The 17983-nt window shown below is 38.8% G+C and overlaps 2 non-coding genes across 2 annotated transcripts; both read right to left on the bottom strand.

Annotated features, from left to right (window-relative positions):
- Positions 1-4786: 4786 nt before the first annotated feature.
- LOC113292183 lies at positions 4787-4892 on the bottom strand. The gene has a single exon (XR_003331709.1). It is a non-coding gene; the product is annotated as a small nucleolar RNA R71 (small nucleolar RNA).
- An 8043-nt stretch (positions 4893-12935) lies between these two features.
- On the bottom strand, positions 12936-13041 carry LOC113292182. Its single transcript, XR_003331708.1, has one exon. It is a non-coding gene; the product is annotated as a small nucleolar RNA R71 (small nucleolar RNA).
- Between the last annotated feature and the right edge of the window lie 4942 nt (positions 13042-17983).

Raw genomic sequence — 17983 nt, 5'->3', positions numbered from 1 at the left:
ACGAAAGTCATGATATGTTTCAATCACTTTGAATATTGCTTTGACGAGAAATGGTGTAACAACTATATAACGTCCTCTAAGAATGTTTCAATGATTGAAATGAGAGTTTAGATTACATAACCAATGATGGACATAAGTATTGTTGTGGAAACACATATGTGCATAATTCCTATGCCTTGAACCAAAGTTTGCGAACTTTGTTGATCAAGAGAAACCGGAAGAATGGATCGTTGCCAAGTCCGCGAACTGCCGAACTTCTCATCCCGAGAAATTCTGCTGGAGTTGAAAAACTAGTTGCGTGAGTACCAGTCCGCGAACCCAGTCCGCGAAACCAGTCCAGAACCCAGTCCGCGAAACCAGTCCGGAAAGTCTTTGCCGAGATTTTCTGCTGGAGTTTGTAAACTCTGCCCGGTTGCTTAAGTCCGCGAACCTAGTGTGCGAACTTAAGAAGGTTATATATCTGAAGATGCTTTCTGAACTTAAACTTATAAAGACTAAGGAATGTAATTTTCAAACCGTGGTTATAAAGTTCATGAACCGATTCGAGTGAATCAAATCATCTTTGCTTCAATTGTGTCTTGTGTAGTACATAAGATTTCCTTGAAATTGAACAACTCTCTAACTAATTCATTTGAGTCATTTGAACTATTTATGGTGAAGAAGAATATGGTTGGTATGAAATGATCATATGGCTAACCTTTTGGTTAACTATTGTTGAACCAACAATGTACACATTTGGGTACGATTGACAAACCTAGAAGCGTGCATTTCATTTGTGTATAACAAGCTAAGTTTTCGATCTAACGGTTGAGAAATATTAGCTTGAATCTAAATTAGGTTTTCATCTAACAGTGGATATTGTTTGCTTTGTGACCAAGGCAAAACCCTAATTTGAAGGGGAAATCTAACAACTCTGCAAAACTAATCCCCACACCTTACATGTGATACTAGTTTGCATGCTAGAGTCGGTTCTCCTTTAACCTTTGGTTTTCTTCTTCTAAAACCAGATTAACGACTTAAAGACTTCATTGGGATTGTGAAGCCAGACCGATACTAATTTTATCGTAGTTGTGTGATCTGATCTTGCATCTTCTATCGTACGAGAACAATCAGATTGATTGGCTTGAGATTGATATCTCTGATAGGAAAGATATAAAAAGTAATCACAAACATCTTCGTCTCATTGTTTGTGATCCCGTAACATCTTGTTTCGCTACCATACGATTAAGATTGTTGTGAGGCGATTGATTTATCTAGGCTGTTCTTCGGGAATATAAGACCGGATTATCAATTGGTTCCTGTTCACCTTGATTATTATCAAAAGGCGGAACAAAACCTTTAGGGTTTATCTGTGGGAGACAGATTTATCCTTTGATAGACTTGTCTGTGTGAGAGAGATTTGTTTATTGTCAAAGCCTGCGTTTTGGGTCGTAGCAACGCTTAGTTGTTGGTGAGATCAGCTAAGGGAATCAAGTGTGCAGTATCCTGCTGGGATCATAGGCGTAGGGAGTGCAATTGTACCTTGGATAAGTGGGAGACTGATTGGGGTTCAACTACAGTCCAGTCCGAAGTTAGATTGGAGTAGGCTATTTTCTGTAGCGGCTTAATACAGTGTGTGTTTAATCTGGACTAGTGATAAACACATTTTTGTGTCCGATTTGTTTCGATTCTATATATTGTTAGTGCTCATTTTTGTACTTATTATGGTGTTTTATTTATTTGTAGGTATTTTTGGCCAATAAACATTTTTGAAAAAAAATTGGCTCGAAAAGTTGTCGGAAAGCACCCGGAGGACACTTGCTATTCGTACCTCCGGTTTGGATAAGGGGCACCCCCAGGACACCCCTTAAGGCGGCTGCTAAAGGAACCCCTACTCTGGTTAGGGGGCATCTCCGTTCTTCCCTATTTGAACAGAAAATTGGCGGGAAATATTTGGCAGTTGAGAACAAAATTAGGGTTCATATTTTGAAGGGGTTTACGCGAGATTCAATCTCGGATTTGTGTTGGGATGAACTCAAGTTAACCAAACAGGGTTGGTAATGGATTTTTTTTTGATCGAATTTGGTTGAATCATCGAGATGACTCAAAACAGGGACATGAGTTTCTCGGGTCTCTGTTACATTGGTTTGGAGGAGTTTTAGCCAAGTTTGCTCGTGGGATTGATTGGTAAATGGAAAGAATATCTTCCCAGAGATTCGACTATATCTTAGAGAGAGTTTGGGAGAGTATAAACAACTGAGATGCGTAAACAGATGGGTTCCAGAGACGTGTAGAAAAGAGAAACAAAAGTCCGAGACTTTTGGTGGAGGGAAGTGGAAGATTTCTCGGGATTTAATCGTCCTGTGAAGTATAAAGTGCTGGGACGAGTCACAAAAAGAAGTACGAAGCCTTTCATAGAAGTTTAGAACACCACAGAGCTCCAGAGATCGAGTTGCAGGAAAAATACCTTATTCTGCTGCTGCTACTGAAGAGGAAGAACACGAAGAACATTGACGTAGACGCAGAACACTATCGTTATTCAACAGCAGAACCCATCTATCGTTTATCAACAGTAATTGCATTAGGTCTTTAGCTACTGTTTCTTCTTTGTAACAGAGATTCTGCAACACCTTCACACTGTTGCGAATCGGCTGTGTTATCACTTTTTCACCTCCTTGTACACTTTTGAGCTATAAAAACATATTTTGAGAACATGGTTAATATGAGGAGATAAACCCCATTGCTGAGGCACTAGAGGAAGTTATTTTTCCAACAAGAAGTGGTATATTCTCTTTTATCTATTTATTGCAATTTTATTATGACTATTTTCCTTGAACTAATATCGAATATGATTTTTATTTGAGTAATTGTGATATATTTTGATGGAGTATGCTTAGTTTAAGACTTTTGATGTTTCATACTTGGTATTTACAATTATTGATTTTTAAAATATACTTGTTGCAATAGTAAGAATCAAATTGAACGAGAAAATTGCATGAATACAAAGATTCGATTAAATCACCTTAAACTTGGAAAATAGTGGAATCTTAGCCTCAGTGTTCTTTTAATATTGATACCAACTTTGTCAGTGTTTGTTATAATTATTAGTGAGCTTTCTATTTAGTTTTGAATTTAAGTTTAAAGTTATCCTTCACAAGTTCGAGAATCGAATCACTTTTTACCACTATCTACAAATCACATCAATTTTTGGCGCCGCCGACGCGGACTTGTTTTTAGGGTTTTAGTTTTATTTTATTTATTTATTATTTTTGTTCTTTTTTATGTTTTTGGGTATTTATCTTGTGTCTACAGGTTCTAGATCATAAAGAAAAGTGAGCCAAAGAGTTTGGTGATTTCATAAAGACTTGGAGCTAAAGGTTAAAGCAAAAAGAACAGAAAATAAGACAATTTTATTTTAGATAATTTTATTTTAGGGTTTGTTTATTTTCTTTTAGAAAAAAAATAATAATTGTATTAGGGTTTATTATTTTTGTAATTTTTCTTTTCTTTTTGGACTTTGGGACATTATTTTTTTTATTACCCCACGGAAGGGTACTTTAAATATAAACTGTTTGCAGAGAAGGAGGACAATTACGATATTGTCTCTGCACCTTGGGTTCGCACACTTGACATCGGAGTCAGTGGCCCGAGTCGACTACAACCGATTCATCCCCCGTCTGGAACGGGAGGTAAGATTCTAAACACTCGCGAATCCCCTGTCAGCGAGTTACTGGACTCCTTCGTATGCATATATGTTGAGGACTGAATACGGACATTTATTTTTCTAATAAAGGGCAAGCCCTGGCCATACAAGATAAGGGTTCGGATTACATCATCGTTATCTTCTTGCCCGCTTTAGGAACACGTAACCTACGCGAACCTAAGCCTAAAATTTTGACTAGAACGAGACCGATAGGGTAACGAGCTTAACAGGAAAGTCGTTCGAAAAATATTTGTTACTTTTTTAAGCATACTTCGAAGTTCTTGACAGTTTCTGTAAGTTGAATGCGTGACTGCGCCGCCTTGTAATACCGGTGAGGCCTTGGGTATCAAAGCTTCACCGATCTTCCCTCACCTCTATTCAACTTACTTTAACTCGGATTGATTCCAGAGGGGTTTGATTAAATTGAAACGAATTCCCGTTTGAAGGATTATAAGCTGGTCTAGAAACAATCTAAGTGGAGCCATCATGCTTTTTGTTTGCTAGAAATCAATAGGTTTGATTTGGTTGAGTCGGCCTTGATATGTGTTTGCTTACCCTTCCAATTTAGAAAATTCTATTGTATGCCTGAACGTAAAAGAGACGCACTAGGTAGATTTGTTAAAGAGAAACCTAGTAGTTCGAAGCGTCTCGATTACCTTAATCTAGAGAGTCCGACTTTTGAAGAGTCTGTTTTTGAACGTCCTTTGACTGAGGAGAGAATCCCTGTTGCTCCGATAGCGCCAGAAATGGCAACTTTGAAAGCTTTGTTGAATCCAACTAGGACTACTCGCCCCTCATGTATCAGGTTAGCTGAGACGGAAGCAACTTATGAACTTAAAATTGGGACCTTACAGCTGCTCCCAATCTTTTTAGGGAAAGAAAATGAAAACCCCTATTTCCATGTTAGGGACTTTGAGGAAATTTGTGATACCCTCAGGATTAGAAACCTAGATGATGATGCTTTGAAACTTAGGTTATTCCCGTTTTCCCTGAAAGATAAAGCTAAATCGTGGCTATATAGTTTGGCTTCCGGGTCAATCGAAACGTATGAACAACTTACATCTTCCTTTTTGAACAAGTTTTTCCCTAGGAACAAAACATCGTATATTAGGACGCAAATCTGTACGTTTTCTCAACAGGAGGGAGAAACTTTGTATAGTTATTTGGAAAGGGTCAATGATTTATTAGCCCAATGTCCTCATCATGGTTTAGAGAAGGTTAGGTTAGTTCAGATCCTTTATGAGGGTTTAGATTATCCCACCACAACCACAGTAGAATCTATGTGTACTGGTGGATTTGAGAACCAAACAGTTGATGACACGATGACATATTTGCATGAAGTCACCGAAAAGACCCAACAATGGGAAAGTAGTAAGGGACCCCAGAAAACAATTCTTCACAAAGGAAACGTTAATAGGGTAGAAGGACGCTATGAATCAGATGCCAAAATTGCTGCTATAGCGAAAAGGTTAGAAGCTTTAGAAGTGGGTAACACTAGTGGTAGATTGGAGCCTTTTCGGGAAGGCCAGAATAATGAAGAGCAAGCCAATGCTCTATATAATAACACTAGGTTTGATAATCGTAAGAAGTTTGACCCATATTCAGAAACCTATAATCCTGGTTGGAGGAACCATATGAAATTTTTATGGTCTAAGGGCCAGAGTCAGGGTCAGTCTAATAATTCTAATGCTCCCTCAGGTTTTGGCTACACTAGGAATACATCAGGCCAGAAAATAAAACGACTAGCTTAGAGGAATTTATTAAGATGTTAGCAAAAACTCAGGAAATGTTAGCACAGAGCCATGTTAGTTTTCAACAGGAAACCAAGCAGAATTTTCAAACTAATGCTCAGAGCCTTGCTAAGTTAGTACTTCAAGTCGGCCAAATAGCTAAGACCTTAAGTGAGAGAGATAATGGTAGGTTCCCTAGTCAGATTAATCCCAATCCTAGAGGAGTTCATGAAGTAGGTACAAAACCATCGAATCAATTGAATGCTATTAGAACCCTTAGGAGTGGTAGAATAGTAGACAATCGGGTAACCATGCCCGATAGTGAACATATTGTAGTTCATCCCTCAGGACCACTAGCTAAGGAAACTGATAAAATTTCTGATGATGCCAACTCAGTTCCTAAGAGGTCTGATTCTGTGCCTAGAGCCCCATTTCCTCAGCTATTAGTACCAACAAAGAAGGAATCGAACTTTAATGACATATTGGAGGTTTTTAAGCAAGTTACCATAAACCTTCTTTTATTAGATGCAATTAGGCAAATTCCTGCTTATGCCAAGTTCCTTAAGGATATATGTATGCGAAAGCGAAAACTTAGTGTCCATAAGAAAGCCTTTTTAGCTAGTCACGTAAGTTCAATTATTCAAAACACTACAACTCCAAAGTACAAAGACCCAGGTTCCCCTACCATTGCTTGTACAATAGGTAAACGCCGGGTAGAAAAATCTTTACTTGACTTAGGAGCCAGTGTGAACCTACTTCCGTACTATGTGTACTTACAGCTAGGACTTGGTGAAATGAAACCTACTTAGATAACACTGAAGTTAGCTGATAGGTCTGTTAAAATTCCTCGAGGTGTTATTGAGGATGTCCTTATTGAGGTCGACAAGTTTATCTATCCAGTGGATTTCGTGGTCCTAGATACTCAACTTGTCCCTGACCCAGAGAACCAGATACCTGTGATTTTAGGTCGCCCGTTTTTAGCTACGTCGAATGCGATCATTAACTGTCGAAATGGTGTGATGAATTTATCTTTTGGTAATATGACTATAGAGATGAACATTTTTAATGTCAGTAAGCTACCTTATGAGCTAGATGACACATGTGTTGAAGAGGTGACCATGATAGAAGCCTTAGTTCATAAGTCATTACCAAACATTTTATTTGAAGACCCATTAGAAAGTTGTATATCCCATTTTGGTTTAGATTTTGATGACGATAGCACTATTGAACAAGTGAATGCTCTATTAGATTCTACCCATGTGTTAGCCACTGATAGATGGAAAGCTAGGTTCGAACCGTTACCAGTTTCTGAGACTACCCTAATTCCTTCTTTAGAAGAGCCCCCAAAGTTGGACCTTAAACCACTACCCGATACTCTAAAGTATGTGTTTTTAGGCCCATCTGAGACTTTACCTGTGATTGTAGCTTCCGATTTGGATAGTGATCAGGAAAGTAGGCTAGTAAAAGTACTTCAAGACAATAAGGAAGCTTTAGGGTGGACTATAGCAGACATTAAGGGTATAAGTCCTACCTTCTAGGGAGATGCAACGTTGACTGAACTCTAACATGAAAGAGGTAGTTCGAAAAGAGGTGCTTAAGTCGTTAGATGCGGGTATTATTTACCCAATTTCAGACAGTAAGTGGGTCATCCCTGTTCAGGTTGTCCCCAAGAAATCAGGTATCACTGTAGTCCAGAATGATAATAATGAATTAATCCCAACCCGAGTGACCACGGGATGGCGTGTGTGTATTGACTATAGAAAATTGAACAAGGTCACAAGGAAGGATCACTTTCCCCTTCCTTTTATCGACCAAATGCTGGACATAGTCACTATTGCTTCTTAGATGGCTACTCCGATTATAATCAGATCGTTATTGCCCCAGAAGACCAAGAGAAAACCACCTTTACCCGTCCTTTTGGTACCTTTGCGTATAGACGCATGCCTTTCGGGCTATGTAATGCCCCTGCAACTTTTCAGCGTTGTATGATGAGCATATTTTCTGATATGGTAGAACGGTTCTTAGAGGTCTTTATGGATGATTTTTCAGTGTTTGGTTCATCTTTCGATGAGTTTTTGCATCATTTGACATTAGTGTTGACTAGGTGTAAGGAAAAAAATTTAGTGCTTAATTGGCAAAAATGCCATTTCATGGTTAAATCAGGAATTGTATTAGGGCACATCGTCTCTTCAAAGGGTATAGAGGTAGACAAAGCCAAAGTTTAAAACCTGCATGCCCTAGGAATGCCATTATAAAGACTTTACAGGTCCCAAAAACCGTAAAAGATATTAGGTCATTCCTAGAGCATGCAGGTTTTTACCGTCGATTCATTAAGGATTTTAGCTTGATTTCTAGACCTCTTTGCAATTTGCTTGAAAAATATGTTAAGTTTGTCTTTGATGATGCTTGTTTAGAGGCTTTTGAGAAGCTTAAAACTTTACTCACTACTGCCCCGATAGTCCAGGCACCTAACTGGAACCTACCCTTTGAGATTATGTGTGATTCTTCAGATTATGCTATAGGCGTCGTTTTAGGACAATGAGAAAACAAATTACTTCATGTGATTTTTTATGCTAGCAAAACTATGAATGATGCCAAAATGAACTACACAACTACCGAGAAGGAACTTTTAGCCATCGTGTTTGCCTTGGTTAAGTTTAGGTCTTACCTATTAGGTTCTAAGATCATAATCTATACAGATCATGCTGCTTTGAAATACCTTTTATCTAAGAAAGATACCAAACCTAGATTGATTAGATGGATCCTATGGTTACAGGAATTTTCCCCAGACATTAGAGACAAAAAGGGTGCAGAAAATGTAGTAGCAGATCACTTGTCTAGGCTAGTTGTTAGTTCCCTTAATGATTCCCTTCCTATAAGGGATAGCTTTCCTGATGAACAATTGTTTTCTGTTTCCCAATCACCTTGGTATGCAAATATAGTGAATTATCTTGTTACTGGTCGAACCCCTCAACATTGGGGTAAGCAAGATCGTTCTAGGTTTTTAGCCGAGGTTAAGCATTTATTTTGGGACGATCCTTATCTGTTTAAGTATTGTCCGGACCAGATTATTAGGAGATGTGTATCTGAGAGTGACCAGTCTAGTATTATCTCCTTTTGTCATGAACATGCATGTGGGGGTTATTTTAGTGCTAAGAAGACTGCTGCTAATATTTGCAGTTTGGATTTTACTGGCCTTCGTTGTTTAAAGATTCCCATAGTCATTGTGTTTCTTGTGAGCGTTGCCAGAAGTTAGGAACCATTTCCCGTAGAAATATGATGCCTTTGAACCCTATTTTAGTGATTGAGGTCTTTGATGTGTGGGGCATTGATTTTATGGGTCCATTTCCTATTTCGTTTGGTTATCTTTACATACTTGTCGTTGTAGACTATGTGTCTAAGTGGGTTGAGACGGTTCCGTGTAAAACGAATGACCACAGGGTCGTAGTCCAGTTTTTGAAAGAGAATATACTTACACGTTTTGGTACGCCGCGAGCTATAATTAATGATGGAGGTTCACACTTTTTAATAGACCGTTTTCACTTTTAATGAAACAATATTGTATTACCCACAAAGTAGCTACCCCATATCACCCACAGACTAGTGGTCAGGTAGAGGTCTCCAATAGGGAAATTAAACGTATTCTAGAGAAAACAGTTAATCCAAATAGGAAAGACTGGTCGTCGAGGCTTACTGATGCCTTATGGGGTTACCGTACTGCGTTTAAGACACCCATTGGAAGCCAGACCGATACTAAAGACTTCATTGGGATTGTGAAGCCAGACCGATACTAATTTTATCGTAGTTGTGTGATCTGATCTTGCATCTTCTATCGTACGAGAACAATCAGATTGATTGGCTTGAGATTGATATCTCTGATAGGAAAGATATAAAAAGTAATCACAAACATCTTCGTCTCATTGTTTGTGATCCCGTAACATCTTGTTTCGCTACCATACGATTAAGATTGTTGTGAGGCGATTGATTTATCTAGGCTGTTCTTCGGGAATATAAGACCGGATTATCAATTGGTTCCTGTTCACCTTGATTATTATCAAAAGGCGGAACAAAACCTTTAGGGTTTATCTGTGGGAGACAGATTTATCCTTTGATAGACTTGTCTGTGTGAGAGAGATTTGTTTATTGTCAAAGCCTGCGTTTTGGGTCGTAGCAACGCTTAGTTGTTGGTGAGATCAGCTAAGGGAATCAAGTGTGCAGTATCCTGCTGGGATCATAGGCGTAGGGAGTGCAATTGTACCTTGGATAAGTGGGAGACTGATTGGGGTTCAACTACAGTCCAGTCCGAAGTTAGATTGGAGTAGGCTATTTTCTGTAGCGGCTTAATACAGTGTGTGTTTAATCTGGACTAGTGATAAACACATTTTTGTGTCCGATTTGTTTCGATTCTATATATTGTTAGTGCTCATTTTTGTACTTATTATGGTGTTTTATTTATTTGTAGGTATTTTTGGCCAATAAACATTTTTGAAAAAAAATTGGCTCGAAAAGTTGTCGGAAAGCACCCGGAGGACACTTGCTATTCGTACCTCCGGTTTGGATAAGGGGCACCCCCAGGACACCCCTTAAGGCGGCTGCTGAAGGAACCCCTACTCTGGTTAGGGGGCATCTCCGTTCTTCCCTATTTGAACAGAAAATTGGCGGGAAATATTTGGCAGTTGAGAACAAAATTAGGGTTCATATTTTGAAGGGGTTTACGCGAGATTCAATCTCGGATTTGTGTTGGGATGGACTCAAGTTAACCAAACAGGGTTGGTAATGGATTTTTTTTTGATCGAATTTGGTTGAATCATCGAGATGACTCAAAACAGGGACATGAGTTTCTCGGGTCTCTGTTACATTGGTTTGGAGGAGTTTTAGCCAAGTTTGCTCGTGGGATTGATTGGTAAATGGAAAGAATATCTTCCCAGAGATTCGACTATATCTTAGAGAGAGTTTGGGAGAGTATAAACAACTGAGATGCGTAAACAGATGGGTTCCAGAGACGTGTAGAAAAGAGAAACAAAAGTCCGAGACTTTTGGTGGAGGGAAGTGGAAGATTTCTCGGGATTTAATCGTCCTGTGAAGTATAAAGTGCTGGGACGAGTCACAAAAAGAAGTACGAAGCCTTTCATAGAAGTTTAGAACACCACAGAGCTCCAGAGATCGAGTTGCAGGAAAAATACCTTATTCTGCTGCTGCTACTGAAGAGGAAGAACACGAAGAACATTGACGTAGACGCAGAACACTATCGTTATTCAACAGCAGAACCCATCTATCGTTTATCAACAGTAATTGCATTAGGTCTTTAGCTACTGTTTCTTCTTTGTAACAGAGATTCTGCAACACCTTCACACTGTTGCGAATCGGCTGTGTTATCACTTTTTCACCTCCTTGTACACTTTTGAGCTATAAAAACATATTTTGAGAACATGGTTAATATGAGGAGATAAACCCCATTGCTGAGGCACTAGAGGAAGTTATTTTTCCAACAAGAAGTGGTATATTCTCTTTTATCTATTTATTGCAATTTTATTATGACTATTTTCCTTGAACTAATATCGAATATGATTTTTATTTGAGTAATTGTGATATATTTTGATGGAGTATGCTTAGTTTAAGACTTTTGATGTTTCATACTTGGTATTTACAATTATTGATTTTTAAAATATACTTGTTGCAATAGTAAGAATCAAATTGAACGAGAAAATTGCATGAATACAAAGATTCGATTAAATCACCTTAAACTTGGAAAATAGTGGAATCTTAGCCTCAGTGTTCTTTTAATATTGATACCAACTTTGTCAGTGTTTGTTATAATTATTAGTGAGCTTTCTATTTAGTTTTGAATTTAAGTTTAAAGTTATCCTTCACAAGTTCGAGAATCGAATCACTTTTTACCACTATCTACAAATCACATCAATTTTTGGCGCCGCCGACGCGGACTTGTTTTTAGGGTTTTAGTTTTATTTTATTTATTTATTATTTTTGTTCTTTTTTATGTTTTTGGGTATTTATCTTGTGTCTACAGGTTCTAGATCATAAAGAAAAGTGAGCCAAAGAGTTTGGTGATTTCATAAAGACTTGGAGCTAAAGGTTAAAGCAAAAAGAACAGAAAATAAGACAATTTTATTTTAGATAATTTTATTTTAGGGTTTGTTTATTTTCTTTTAGAAAAAAAATAATAATTGTATTAGGGTTTATTATTTTTGTAATTTTTCTTTTCTTTTTGGACTTTGGGACATTATTTTTTTTATTACCCCACGGAAGGGTACTTTAAATATAAACTGTTTGCAGAGAAGGAGGACAATTACGATATTGTCTCTGCACCTTGGGTTCGCACACTTGACATCGGAGTCAGTGGCCCGAGTCGACTACAACCGATTCATCCCCCGTCTGGAACGGGAGGTAAGATTCTAAACACTCGCGAATCCCCTGTCAGCGAGTTACTGGACTCCTTCGTATGCATATATGTTGAGGACTGAATACGGACATTTATTTTTCTAATAAAGGGCAAGCCCTGGCCATACAAGATAAGGGTTCGGATTACATCATCGTTATCTTCTTGCCCGCTTTAGGAACACGTAACCTACGCGAACCTAAGCCTAAAATTTTGACTAGAACGAGACCGATAGGGTAACGAGCTTAACAGGAAAGTCGTTCGAAAAATATTTGTTACTTTTTTAAGCATACTTCGAAGTTCTTGACAGTTTCTGTAAGTTGAATGCGTGACTGCGCCGCCTTGTAATACCGGTGAGGCCTTGGGTATCAAAGCTTCACCGATCTTCCCTCACCTCTATTCAACTTACTTTAACTCGGATTGATTCCAGAGGGGTTTGATTAAATTGAAACGAATTCCCGTTTGAAGGATTATAAGCTGGTCTAGAAACAATCTAAGTGGAGCCATCATGCTTTTTGTTTGCTAGAAATCAATAGGTTTGATTTGGTTGAGTCGGCCTTGATATGTGTTTGCTTACCCTTCCAATTTAGAAAATTCTATTGTATGCCTGAACGTAAAAGAGACGCACTAGGTAGATTTGTTAAAGAGAAACCTAGTAGTTCGAAGCGTCTCGATTACCTTAATCTAGAGAGTCCGACTTTTGAAGAGTCTGTTTTTGAACGTCCTTTGACTGAGGAGAGAATCCCTGTTGCTCCGATAGCGCCAGAAATGGCAACTTTGAAAGCTTTGTTGAATCCAACTAGGACTACTCGCCCCTCATGTATCAGGTTAGCTGAGACGGAAGCAACTTATGAACTTAAAATTGGGACCTTACAGCTGCTCCCAATCTTTTTAGGGAAAGAAAATGAAAACCCCTATTTCCATGTTAGGGACTTTGAGGAAATTTGTGATACCCTCAGGATTAGAAACCTAGATGATGATGCTTTGAAACTTAGGTTATTCCCGTTTTCCCTGAAAGATAAAGCTAAATCGTGGCTATATAGTTTGGCTTCCGGGTCAATCGAAACGTATGAACAACTTACATCTTCCTTTTTGAACAAGTTTTTCCCTAGGAACAAAACATCGTATATTAGGACGCAAATCTGTACGTTTTCTCAACAGGAGGGAGAAACTTTGTATAGTTATTTGGAAAGGGTCAATGATTTATTAGCCCAATGTCCTCATCATGGTTTAGAGAAGGTTAGGTTAGTTCAGATCCTTTATGAGGGTTTAGATTATCCCACCACAACCACAGTAGAATCTATGTGTACTGGTGGATTTGAGAACCAAACAGTTGATGACACGATGACATATTTGCATGAAGTCACCGAAAAGACCCAACAATGGGAAAGTAGTAAGGGACCCCAGAAAACAATTCTTCACAAAGGAAACGTTAATAGGGTAGAAGGACGCTATGAATCAGATGCCAAAATTGCTGCTATAGCGAAAAGGTTAGAAGCTTTAGAAGTGGGTAACACTAGTGGTAGATTGGAGCCTTTTCGGGAAGGCCAGAATAATGAAGAGCAAGCCAATGCTCTATATAATAACACTAGGTTTGATAATCGTAAGAAGTTTGACCCATATTCAGAAACCTATAATCCTGGTTGGAGGAACCATATGAAATTTTTATGGTCTAAGGGCCAGAGTCAGGGTCAGTCTAATAATTCTAATGCTCCCTCAGGTTTTGGCTACACTAGGAATACATCAGGCCAGAAAATAAAACGACTAGCTTAGAGGAATTTATTAAGATGTTAGCAAAAACTCAGGAAATGTTAGCACAGAGCCATGTTAGTTTTCAACAGGAAACCAAGCAGAATTTTCAAACTAATGCTCAGAGCCTTGCTAAGTTAGTACTTCAAGTCGGCCAAATAGCTAAGACCTTAAGTGAGAGAGATAATGGTAGGTTCCCTAGTCAGATTAATCCCAATCCTAGAGGAGTTCATGAAGTAGGTACAAAACCATCGAATCAATTGAATGCTATTAGAACCCTTAGGAGTGGTAGAATAGTAGACAATCGGGTAACCATGCCCGATAGTGAACATATTGTAGTTCATCCCTCAGGACCACTAGCTAAGGAAACTGATAAAATTTCTGATGATGCCAACTCAGTTCCTAAGAGGTCTGATTCTGTGCCTAGAGCCCCATTTCCTCAGCTATTAGTACCAACAAAGAAGGAATCGAACTTTAATGACATATTGGAGGTTTTTAAGCAAGTTACCATAAACCTTCTTTTATTAGATGCAATTAGGCAAATTCCTGCTTATGCCAAGTTCCTTAAGGATATATGTATGCGAAAGCGAAAACTTAGTGTCCATAAGAAAGCCTTTTTAGCTAGTCACGTAAGTTCAATTATTCAAAACACTACAACTCCAAAGTACAAAGACCCAGGTTCCCCTACCATTGCTTGTACAATAGGTAAACGCCGGGTAGAAAAATCTTTACTTGACTTAGGAGCCAGTGTGAACCTACTTCCGTACTATGTGTACTTACAGCTAGGACTTGGTGAAATGAAACCTACTTAGATAACACTGAAGTTAGCTGATAGGTCTGTTAAAATTCCTCGAGGTGTTATTGAGGATGTCCTTATTGAGGTCGACAAGTTTATCTATCCAGTGGATTTCGTGGTCCTAGATACTCAACTTGTCCCTGACCCAGAGAACCAGATACCTGTGATTTTAGGTCGCCCGTTTTTAGCTACGTCGAATGCGATCATTAACTGTCGAAATGGTGTGATGAATTTATCTTTTGGTAATATGACTATAGAGATGAACATTTTTAATGTCAGTAAGCTACCTTATGAGCTAGATGACACATGTGTTGAAGAGGTGAACATGATAGAAGCCTTAGTTCAGAAGTCATTACCAAACATTTTATTTGAAGACCCATTAGAAAGTTGTCTATCCCATTTTGGTTTAAATTTTGATGACGATAGCACTATTGAACAAGTGAATTCTCTATTAGATTCTACCCCTGTGTTATACACTGATAGATGGAAAGCTAGGTTCGAACCGTTACCAGTTTCTGAGACTACCCTAATTCCTTCTTTAGAAGAGCCCCCAAAGTTGGACCTTAAACCACTACCCGATACTCTAAAGTATGTGTTTTTAGGCCCATCTGAGACTTTACCTGTGATTGTAGATTCCGATTTGGATAGTGATCAAGAAAGTAGGCTAGTAAATGTACTTCAAGACAATAAGGAAGCTTTAGGGTGGACTATAGCAGACATTAAGGGTATAAGTCCTACTGTGTGTATGCATCAGATTCATTTAGAGGAAGACTCCAAACCTTCTAGGGAGATGCAACGTCGACTGAACCCTAACATGAAAGAGATAGTTCGAAAAGAGGTGCTTAAGTTGTTAGATGCGGGTATTATTTACCCAATTTCAGACAGTAAGTGGGTCAGCCCTGTTCAGGTTGTCCCCAAGAAATCAGGTATCACTGTAGTCCAGAATGATAATAATGAATTAATCCCAACCCGGGTGACCACGGGATGGCGTGTGTGTATTGACTATAGGAAATTGAACAAGGTCGCAAGGAAGGATCACTTTCCCCTTCCTTTTATCGACCAAACGCTAGAGCGATTAGCTGGACATAGTCACTATTGCTTCTTAGATGGCTACTCCGGTTATAATCAGATCGTTATTTCCCCAGAAGACCAAGAGAAAACCACTTTTACCTGTCCCTTTGGTACCTTTGCGTATAGACGCATGCCTTTCGGGCTATGTAATGCCCTGCAACTTTTCAGCGTTGTATGATGAGCATATTTTCTGATATGGTAGAACGGTTCTTAGAGGTCTTTATGGATGATTTTTCAGTGTTTGGTTCATCTTTCGATGAGTGCTTGCATCATTTGACATTAGTGTAGACTAGGTGTAAGGAAAAAAATTTAGTGCTTAATTGGGAAAAATGTCATTTCATGGTTAAATCAGGAATTGTGTTAGGGCACATCATCTCTTTAAAGGGTATAGAGGTAGACAAAGCCAAAGTTGACCTTATTAAGACTTTACAGTTCCCAAAAACTGTAAAAGATATTAGGTCATTCGTAGGGCATGCAGGTTTTTACAGTCGATTCATTAAGGATACAGATCATGCTGCTTTGAAATACCTTTTATCTAAGAAGGATACCAAACCTAGATTGATTAGATGGATCCTATTGTTACAGGAATTTTCCCCAGACATTAGAGACAAAAAGGGTGCAGAAAATGTAGTAGCAGACCACTTGTCTAGGCTAGTTGTTAGTTCCCCTAGTGATTCCCTTCCTATAAGGGATAGCTTTCCTGATGAACAATTGTTTTCTGTTTCCCAATCACCTTGGTATGCAAATATAGTGAATTATCTTGTTACTGGTCGAACCCCTCAACTTTGGGGTAAGCAAGATCGTTCTAAGTTTTTAGCCGAGGTTAAGCATTTCTTTTGGGATGATCCTTATCAGTTTAAGTATTGTCCGAACCAGATTATTAGGAGATGTGTATCTGAGAGTGACCAGTCTAGTATTATCTCCTTTTGTCATGAACATGCATGTGGGGGTCATTTTAGTGCTAAGAAGACTGCTGCTAAGATTTTGCAGTTTGGATTTTACTGGCCTTCGTTGTTTAAAGATTCCCATAGTCATTGTGTTTCTTGTGAGCGTTGCCAGAAGTTAGGAACCATTTCCCGTAGAAATATGATGCCTTTGAACCCTATTTTAGTGATTAAGGTCTTTGATGTGTGGGGAATTGATTTTATGTGTTCATTCCTATTTCGGTTGGTTATCTTTACATGCTTGTCGCTGTAGACTATGTGTTTAAGTGGGTTCAGGCGGTTCCGTGTAAAAAGAATGACCACAGGGTCGTAGTCCAGTTTTTGAAAGAGAATATACTTACACGTTTTGGTACGCCGCGAGCTATAATTAGTGATGGAGGTTCACACTTTTGTAATAGACCGTTTTCACTTTTAATGAAACAATATTGTATTACCCACAAAGTAGCTACCCCATATCACCCACAGACTAGTGGTCAGGTAGAGGTCTCCAATAGGGAAATTAAACGTATTCTAGAGAAAACAGTTAATCCAAATAGGAAAGACTGGTCGTCGAGGCTTACTGATGCCTTATGGGGTTACCGTACTGCGTTTAAGACACCCATTGGAAGCCAGACCGATACTAAAGACTTCATTGGGATTGTGAAGCCAGACCGATACTAATTTTATCGTAGTTGTGTGATCTGATCTTGCATCTTCTATCGTACGAGAACAATCAGATTGATTGGCTTGAGATTGATATCTCTGATAGGAAAGATATAAAAAGTAATCACAAACATCTTCGTCTCATTGTTTGTGATCCCGTAACATCTTGTTTCGCTACCATACGATTAAGATTGTTGTGAGGCGATTGATTTATCTAGGCTGTTCTTCGGGAATATAAGACCGGATTATCAATTGGTTCCTGTTCACCTTGATTATTATCAAAAGGCGGAACAAAACCTTTAGGGTTTATCTGTGGGAGACAGATTTATCCTTTGATAGACTTGTCTGTGTGAGAGAGATTTGTTTATTGTCAAAGCCTGCGTTTTGGGTCGTAGCAACGCTTAGTTGTTGGTGAGATCAGCTAAGGGAATCAAGTGTGCAGTATCCTGCTGGGATCATAGGCGTAGGGAGTGCAATTGTACCTTGGATAAGTGGGAGACTGATTGGGGTTCAACTACAGTCCAGTCCGAAGTTAGATTGGAGTAGGCTATTTTCTGTAGCGGCTTAATACAGTGTGTGTTTAATCTGGACTAGTGATAAACACATTTTTGTGTCCGATTTGTTTCGATTCTATATATTGTTAGTGCTCATTTTTGTACTTATTATGGTGTTTTATTTATTTGTAGGTATTTTTGGCCAATAAACATTTTTGAAAAAAAATTGGCTCGAAAAGTTGTCGGAAAGCACCCGGAGGACACTTGCTATTCGTACCTCCGGTTTGGATAAGGGGCACCCCCAGGACACCCCTTAAGGCGGCTGCTGAAGGAACCCCTACTCTGGTTAGGGGGCATCTCCGTTCTTCCCTATTTGAACAGAAAATTGGCGGGAAATATTTGGCAGTTGAGAACAAAATTAGGGTTCATATTTTGAAGGGGTTTACGCGAGATTCAATCTCGGATTTGTGTTGGGATG

This window comes from Papaver somniferum, chromosome 6, assembly GCF_003573695.1.
Source record: "Papaver somniferum cultivar HN1 chromosome 6, ASM357369v1, whole genome shotgun sequence".
Classification (NCBI taxonomy): domain Eukaryota; kingdom Viridiplantae; phylum Streptophyta; class Magnoliopsida; order Ranunculales; family Papaveraceae; genus Papaver; species Papaver somniferum.
Note: the sequence above shows the minus strand (reverse complement) of the source record. Positions and strands in the feature narration are given on the sequence as shown.